At 39.2% G+C, this 9,507-nt stretch overlaps 1 long non-coding RNA gene across 1 annotated transcript; it reads left to right on the top strand.

Moving 5' to 3' along the window:
- The first annotated feature begins 213 nt into the window (after positions 1-213).
- LOC107196752 lies at positions 214-3,672 on the top strand. The gene is made up of 2 exons (XR_001518182.2): positions 214-382; positions 1,963-3,672. It is a non-coding gene; the product is annotated as an uncharacterized LOC107196752 (long non-coding RNA).
- The last annotated feature ends 5,835 nt before the right edge of the window (positions 3,673-9,507 follow it).

The raw sequence follows: 9,507 nt of genomic DNA, 5'->3' as shown, positions 1-9,507 counted from the left end.
TTTTTTTAGTATAATTGGAACATCAGGTGGTTCAAACAAAACTTGAATTGGCACTGGAGATTTTGGCAATGATGAGATGGTGAAGACCGCAGCACTGTTTAAGAAGAAGTCTCAGCATAGGACCTCAGTAGCTTTGGGGAAGGAACCTGTGGACACCAACAAATGCAGAGTGCTTTGAGCAGGTACCAGAGGCCTATCTGCTTTTTTAGTATAATTGGAACATCAGGTGGTTCAAACAAAACTTGAATTGGCACTGGAGATTTTGGCAATGATGAGATGGTGAAGACCGCAGCACTGTTTAAGAAGAAGTCTCAGCATAGGACCTCAGTAGCTTTGGGGAAGGAACCTGTGGACACCAACAAATGCAGAGTGCTTTGAGCAGGTACCAGAGGCCTATCTGCTCTTTCTGCCTCAACAGAAACTGATCTCTGCTCAGTTTCTGCGAGAGTTAGAGCAGGCTGGAAAAAAACAGCGGTGAAGGCAACTGCTCTGCTGGCGCACTTGGGCCTTCACAAAACAATGTGGGAGAAAATAAGGAAGCTTGGCTTTCTGTAGAATGAGAGGAAGCAGAGCCAACGAGTTTCTGTTTTGTAACTACTGTTGTAGCCCCTTGGGTTGTATGCATATTAAGATAGGAGAATATTGTGCTGTCATCCCTGAAACTATGGTTTTTAATCTTTTTTTGAGGGGAGTCAGACCTCTTGAATTTGATCAAGGTCGTGGACCCTTGTTTCAGAAAACAAACATACCCCAAAAAGCTTGCCAATAATTTGTGAAAGATGCTGTTGCCTGAAAAATAGGATCAACAAAATAAGGAGATTATTGCTAATGTATCTATAAATCCCTTTAAAATCTGTTAAATATAAAATGTAAAATATAAGATACACACACACACACACACGTGCGCACACACACCAAATGTAATGACCTGAGTCCGAGTGTATTTTTTAAATAAAAGTTAAAACTAAGTACAGAAATCCCTTTTATTATACCTAATCTATTAGAAATACAAACCTCAACCAACTGGTTTTTCAACTTCCTTTTGTCTCTAATGATGGGACTGGTAGTTTGAACATAGGCTTAAATTTCTAGTTTTGAATTTAACTGGACAAATCAGATTCTTGACAGGATTATCAACTCTCTGGATCCTAGTTATGGGAACTGCCTCTTTCTGAATTTCACTCCACCTAACTTCCTATTCACTGTTCCCTCCCTGATGCTCAACTAGCTATTTCATCTTTACTCAACTTCTCTTACAGTGTGTATTATGACTGGCTCTTCTTCTATGTTAAAAGTGAGATTTGTGTTTTTTTAGGAGGATTAATTCTTCCCTTATCTCGAGATGGTGAACAGAATTTAACTGTCAAAGCATACCCTAACCCCAGAACAAGGCTCGTTCAATGAAGATTATGGACTAATTAATAGGCTCTTATCACCATGCAGTCTTCATTCATTCCACAAGTATTTATTGAGAATCAGTTAGGTGCCAGCCCATGTGCTAGGCACTGTAATGCAGCAACGAATAAATACTGTCCCTTTACTCTTGGTGCTTAGGCTATTGAAAAAGGATAATATTAAACAATGATTATGCATATTAAGATAGGGGATTATCTTACTGTCATCCCTAAAACTAAGGTTTTTAATCTTTTTTGGGGGAGAGTCATAGACCTCTTGAATTTGATCAATGTCTTGATCAAACATACTCCCCAAAGCTTGCCAATAATTTCAAGTTGTTCACAGATCCTTTGAATCCTTTCCATGAACTCTTGAGTTTAGAATTCCTACCCTAAATGGTAAATGACAAAGTCAGATGAAACCAGAAGAAGCGGAAATTCTAAGATATTTGGAGGGGAAGATAGAATTAAATGCTGAGTAGTAGCAGCAGCAAGAATAAGAAATAAGTTTCTATAGCTTTATCTTATGTATGTTATCACCAGCTAACATGCATAATAATGTTTCCAGGAATCATCCACTACTGAGGACCCAATGCCCCACCAAGCGAACCTTGCCCTCCCACAGAAGAACACTTCGCGAAGCTACCAACTCACTCACCTTTGCTCTGACGCAGTACTATTATGATGTGCAGTAAGAAGGTGCTATAAATTAAAACTAAACAAGATAAAGGGGATGGAAAGTTACTGGGGTTTTGTGTTTGTGCTATTTTATATAGTTGTATAGAATGTCAAGGAAGCTTTTTCTGATAAGGTGAGAATTGAGTGGAAATCTGTAGAAGTAGGGGAGCAAACCATATGGATGTCTGGGAGAGCCTTTTGGGCCAAGGGAACAGCAAAAGGGAGGCCAGTGGGCGGAGCAGAATGAATAGGTGGGAGAATGGTGGGAAAGAAGTCAGAGGGGAAGCTGAAGCTTGTATGTCGGGTCTTCCAGGATTGGGATGGAAGGGTCAGGGATAAGGAGTAAGTAGAATCTGAGGGTACCAGACTGTGACAGGATCATAGAAGGCTTTTAGTAATGGGAGAAATGCTCAGGGAAACCCAGTGAGAGGTATTTTGCATTGTGATATCCATGACAACACAAGTGCTGAAGCGGGGGGACAGTTAGACATAATTAGATAATACAGAGAGCTTACCAAGCCTCACCTTACCAAGGTAAGGGTTCATGGTATAACTATGGAACCCCTCTGTGTATGTGAAGGGGTGGGCTAGGGTGGAGCCAAGAAACTGAAAGAATAATGGAGAAAATACCAAGGAAGGTGAATAGAAAACAGAAGGCTGAATAGGCTTAAGTGAGAAGAGCTTGGAAATCGAAGAAAGGGAGAAGGATCAGGATAGGGGAAGGGAGTGAGAAACTGTTTGTCAAATGGCCACAATTTGCCCAGATCTTTACATCTGTATTTTAATGTGGTTTTAAAGCAATACTAAGAGGTGGGTATTAATTGTCCCCATTTTAGAGATAAGAAATTTGCAAACCCAGAAAAATTAAGTAACTTGACAGAGGTGATAAACTACCACTAGGAATAGTAGGAGAGGGCAACTTCATTATTTTATGTTCAGTTCTTACCTATTTTCTCATGTTGCTGTATCAGTTCATTCCTGATATTATATTTGCAGAAACAAAATTATGTTACAGGTAGGAAGACAACAACAGAAAGATGGCAAAGCGGCAGGCTGAGTAGAATTTTGTCCACTGGGTTCTCACTGTTGGATTACCCACCTGGCCTTACAAAAAATGCCACAAGATGGCAGCATCTTATTCATTAAGGGAGCGGGGGAGGCAATCATGCTCCAAGGTTTTAGTACAGAAAAATTGAAGAAAAAGTAATGTACATTATAATCCATATTTAGAAACTGACCCGTATTAACCAGAAATATTTGTTGAGAAATAGAGTAAAGGCCTCTAAGTTCACAGAAATACATCCATCTGCAGGCATTTTGATCTTGACATTTATAAGCATTCCCAGTGCTGTATGGGAGTCATGTAACATGGTAGAATGTAGTGGTTAAGTTTCCACTTGGACATCAGAGAGATCTGTGTTAAAATTCTAGCTCTGACACTTAACTATATGGTATTGGGCAAATGAAAATCTATCTAAATTCATTTCTTCATCTGTAAAATTTCTACCCCTTAGGTTTATTTTGAATATTACATAGCACATAATTAGCTCTTGGTGAAGTGCCTGACACCACTCAATAAAAAGTAGTCATTATGTAATAATTATCTGTTATTGTTTTTTCTTTATCTTCATAATGTTAGAACTATACAAGACCCTTAGAAATTATCTAGTCTGATGGTTCTCAACCTTAGATGCACTTTGGAATCACCTGGGGAGCTTTAAAAAATCTGCTGTCTGTAAGTTTGAGGCATCACATTTCTAGGTTTCAAAATATATTACAAAGCTATAGTAATTAAAAGAGTATTGTCCTAGCATAAAGACAGACATATAGACCAATAGAACAGAATAGAGAGCCCAGAAGTAAACCCATGCATATAGTGTCAACTGATCTTCGATATGGGTGCCAGGAATATACAGATGTGGAAAGGACAGTCTCTTCAACAAACAGTATTGGGAAAATTAAACGGCTATACACGAAAGAATGAAATCGGACTGTTATCTTACACCATGCACAAGAGTAAACTAAAAATGACTGAAAGACTTAAATGTAAGACTTGAAACTGTAAAACTTCTAGAAGAGAACATGACAGTGAGCTTCTTGACATTTGCTTGGCAGTGATTTCTTGGATATGACTCCGAAAGCACAGACCACAAAAGCAAAAATAGATAAGTGGGACTACATCAAATTAAAAAACTTCTGCACTATAAAACAATCAAAAGAGTGACAAGGCACTATGGAATGGGTAAAAATATGTATAAACTGTTTTCTGATAAGGGGTTAATATCCAAAATACACATGTTCATAGCAAAAAAGTAAATAAGTAAAATAAAATAACATGATTAAAAAATGGGCAAAGGACCTGAAAGACATTTCTCCAAAGAAGATATACATATGGCCACTAGGTGCATAAAAAGGGATCATCAGGGAAATACAAACGAAAACCACAAAAGATATCACCTTAACACCTGTTAGGATAGCTATTATAAAAACAAACAAACAAAAGATAAGTGTTGGTGAGGATGCTGAGAAATTGGAACCCTTGTGCACCATTGGTAGAAATGTAAAATGATTCAGCTGCTGTGGAAAACAGTGTGGAGGTTCCTCAAAAAATTAAAAATGGAACTACCATATGATCCAAAAATTCTACTTCTGAGTATTTATCCAAAAGAATTGAAATCAAGTTCTCAAAGAGATATCTGCATTCCTATGTTCACTGAAGCATTATTATTATTATTATTTTATTATTTATGCCTATAGCACCTGGTCTTCCTAGGTCTCCCATCCAAGTACTAACCAGGCCTGACCCTGCTTAGCTTCCGAGATTAGACATTAGGCTTGTTCAGGGTTTCATGGCTGTAGATCATGGGCCTTGGCTTCACTGGGGCACAAACCCAGGACCTTCTGCGTGTAAAGCAGACGTGCTAACCGCTATACTATGGAACCACATCCCAACTGCAGCATTATTAACAATAGCCAAGATATGGAGACAACCCAAATGTCCATCAATAAATGCATTAAAAGAAAATGAGGTATATATGTACGATGGAATGTTATTCAGCCTCTTACGAAAGAAGGAAATCCTACCATTTGTGACAACATGGATGAACCTGAAGGACGTTATGTTAAGTAACATAAGCTGGTCTCAGAAGGGCAAATACTATATGATTCCCCTTATATGAGGTATTTAAAATAGTCAGTCATAGAATCAGAGAATAGAATAGTGGTTGCCAGGGGCTAGGAGAAGGGGTAAATGAGGAGCCGTTGTTCAATTGGTGTAAAGTTTCAGTTATGCAAGATGAATTAAGTTTATCTGTTGAACAATGTAGTGCCCATAATTAACAGGGTGGTATTGCGCATTTAAAATGTTAAATGGGCAGATCTCATATTAAGTATTCTAAACACACACACACAAAATGGGACACAAGGAAACTTTTGGAGGTGGTGGACATGTTTAGTAACTTGATTGTGGTGATAATATAATGAGTATATGCATATATCCAAACTCATCAAATTGTATACATTAAGTATATGCCTTTGTTTTAAAAGAAAGTCTGCTCTCTGGAGTCCCACCCCCAGAGTTCTGGAGTACTGCATGGTCATTAGAATTTTTAAAAGCTCTCTAGATGATTCCATTATGCAGCCATGGTAGAGAAATACTTCTCTGGACCAACATCCTCACTGTACAGATACAAAAGAGAGGCCAGAGAAAGTAGGAATGATTTGTCTGTTAACATGAGATCACGAACTCAAACTGGGGTTTCCTGATTCCTAGTCCTGGATTCTCTCTAGCACACAACACTGCCTCAGGCTCACTTCCTATGCTTCCACACAAACACTCTGCCCCAGTCAAATTGTCTCATGTTATATTCCACGAACACCAGGGCCACCCCTGTGTCAACTCCACAGCAATACAAGCTGCCATTGGAGTGTTGATCATGTGCCAAACACTGAGCAAGCCAAGTTATATGTGTTATCTCTAATCCATACAAGCTTTCAAGAAAGGCATGAGTATTCCCAATGTAAGAGGAGGAAGCTGCTGTTCAGAGACAACTGGTGAAGAAGAGAAGCCAGAATTTGACGCAGATCTGTTATACTTCAAAGCCCAGGCTCTTTCACCACAGTCACTGCCCTGTTCCTACCCCACCTTAGCTTCTGGGGTTATTCATCAAGAACCAGCTCTAGGGTTGCTCCCTCCCTAAAAGTCCTTCCACTCCAGACCAGGGATCTGTTTATTTACTAAATGTTTATGGCACCGATCACATACATTAGCCACTTGGCAGGGTCTGCCACACATGCTAATTTATTTTGTCACGTACATGACCTGTTCTCCGTGAGTCTGGGAAAGAGAGAGACCTTCCTCCGTGTTTCTGTCCTGGTCCTGTAGCTGTATCTAGATATGCTGATATTGCAAGAGCATAATACTTAGTCTTTTGTGAGACTCTTCCCCTAGGAATATCTGGAGAAGGGGAACACTTGTTAGTCTCAAGTGGAGTTGAAAATTTGAACTGAGAGAGAATGGAGCTTTCCTAGGGCTGAGAGTTGTAGTATATTTACAAGTAAGCCTCTAGGGGTCAGTAGAAAGCCAAGTTTTGAGAGTGTGAGGCTCAAGTGAAATCAAAATCTCTGGCTGGAAAGAGTTTTTCTCATTTTAACCATCAATCTACCTAAAGCTAGAATTCTGTCTCCAGCATAACAATAACCATAGCAACATTCCTCCCATCTCAGAGGCCAGTGATGAGGAGTCGACGGTTTCTGTGGCAGCCTCTTCCATATTTGGGCCGCTTTATTAGAATGCGGTTCTTGATTTTATATGAAACCGCCTCCTTGTAGCTTCTGCCTAATTCTACAAGGAGATTAAGTGGAAACAGCCCTTGTACTGCATCTGGGTCTAGGCATGTGAGAGGCCTGTTCTGTATGAGTAGGCCTTCCATAGAAGATTGATTACTCTAGGATGTTGCTGGCACCAGTGGTAGCTCCACTCCTCTGGACTGTCCTGCCCATCAGCTTCTTCCTTCTGGCCTAAGCGTTACCACTCTCAAGCATCGTGGAAGGAGGGAAGTGAGCAACACACCTCTGGCAGAGTGCTGTCATCTCATACTCAGGGATGAAGAGGGTGACTCTTTCCAGCAGAGTACAGAGACCTGAAAAGTATGTGTCTTGCTCAGAGAAGCCTCCTTTTCACTTCTGTTCTTCCCAAGGGCTCCTCTCTAATAGCCCAGTCCTTGCTTAGCCAAACCTACTTTCTCTGCTCAAAAATAAAGAGAGACTACTACTGTATTTTCTGGTCTCAATTATATTATTTAGAAATATATGGAATAAAATTATTTCCATTCTATTCATATCCATGTGTGTATATTTTTTTCAATTGTAAATCCTTAATAAATGCAGGCTGTTATTATAATTCCAAAGTTTTATGTTTTGATTTTTTTCAAAAAACATGATTTAAGGATCACTAGGGTATGGAATGAAAAAGCAAGTCCCTTAGTTGGTATATAAACCCAGCTGATGGTTCACCCTTTACATTACATGATGGCTTTGCAGCTATATACTCAGCATTATGTATGCATTTTATGGAGAAAATATATGATATGGTGATATATGACTAGTGGTTCTCAAAGTTTTTGGATAATATCCCTCTAAACTGTCAAGATCTGTCATTCTACAATTATACTTACTTATTTCTTGCCTCTGTCTTTAGTTTTATTTTACTCTTATAATCTGCCTATCCTTCCCCCATAGCCAACTGATAAAATTTTAACAAATGTATTGCCTCTCTCAATGAAGTTTTTCCTGATTATTTTCCATTAACATATCTTTTCCTGCTTTGATCTTTAGAATTTTATCATAATTTTTTTGGATACAAATAAATTTGTACTTTAAAAATTTTATATGACCTTGTATAATAATGATCTGTGTATTTTATTGTATTTCTGCCTCTGAGATTATATCTTCTCCAGGGTACATCTAGGTCTTATTTGTCTGAGAAGCCTCCCTGCTCATAACTGCCCTACTCCCACAAAGCCCAGAACATGGCCCTCCTCATTTCAGGGGCTGAGAGATATTTGTTGAGTTGAATGAGGTTAAAGGCTGGTTCTGCTGTAGCAAAAAGACATCTTGTGGACTACAGTTTTTGCTGAATGTTACTAGTACTTTTGATAGTCAACTCTAAATAAAACCAGATTGCTATGTTCTTTGGATAATCTGACTTGGGGAAATACCTGAGCCCAACAGCTGCTCTAACATTAATATTTAATATCCTTTTTATCTTCTAATTTGACAGTTTTTTTCTTGGTCCAGTTCTACCTTTCTCAAATCTAATTGCTAATCATGCTGTTATAGTGTCCTCCTTTTTATTCCCTTTCTCATTATGTTGTGTTGAAATCTCAGAAAAAAATAGAACACATGTTGTAAAGATCCTATTGGCTCAATTGTCCAAATGGAGAATTGATTTAAATAGTCTTTCTCCTATTCAGTTTACCAATTTAGTAACTGTGTCTTAGCCCAAATTCTCTAGATTATAGAGCCTGGGGTCAAGATTAAAGTGCTGATCCTTTTTTCGTGTATGTGGTGGGGAGGTACAAGCTTGGGAAGGTAAAAGTGAATAAAAAGGCAAGTCAAGCAATACAGTATGATGTGTTGCCGTGCTGACCTGCTTCCAACAAGCCATGTTGAGAAACAGAAGGTGATTTAGCAGGGTTCTTTGTCATGGCCGCAGGGAGGAATCACAACCTTGAAATAGTCTGTGGAAGGGGAAAATGAAAAAAAAATGCATCTGTTTACCTCACTTGTCTCCCATTTCCCATTTGTCAAGGTTTACTCTACAAGAAGATAACTCTCCTGTACTTCTACTGTGCAACTTCCATGGTGCATCATCTGGTCCATTGACACCAGCTCCAGAAGTAAGATTTTATGCCCTGTGGTATGGCATTTCATGCTATCTCATTGTGGAGGTGAAAACCCATGCAGACGGGAGGGTGTGCAGATCATACATATCTGGGGCTTCGGTTCTGTCTCCAGGTAACTCAGCAGAGTGAGCAGCAGTCCAGGAAGTGAGTGGTGCTTTTGGAGAAAAGGAAGCAGTCGAGGGGGGAGTAAGGTTGTGTGCCATACACAGCACAATCAGATATCACCCTCATCTTTCTACTGCAGTTGCTTGGTGGAGATTCTCAGTGAGAGCTTGACAAATCCAGAAGATGCTTTCTAGCCTTTATCTTGCTGACAGTGTTGCTCCATTTAATACTATTGATCATTCTCTCCCTGAAACTCTATCTTCCTCTTTTTTTTTCCTGATTAACAGAATGACTTCTGTCCCTGCTTCTCTGGCTGTGTCTTCTTAGGGTCATCTCTCTTCAACCATCTCTTAAAATTAGATATTCTTTGTGGTTCCATTTTTAGTTTTCTTGGATTGTCACTCTCCACACTTAGCTGTCTTCTG

This window comes from Pteropus alecto, unplaced genomic scaffold, assembly GCF_000325575.1.
Source record: "Pteropus alecto unplaced genomic scaffold, ASM32557v1 scaffold7, whole genome shotgun sequence".
Taxonomy (NCBI): domain Eukaryota; kingdom Metazoa; phylum Chordata; class Mammalia; order Chiroptera; family Pteropodidae; genus Pteropus; species Pteropus alecto.
The sequence above is the reverse complement of the archived record's forward strand: the minus strand, read 5'-3'. Positions and strand labels throughout refer to the sequence as shown.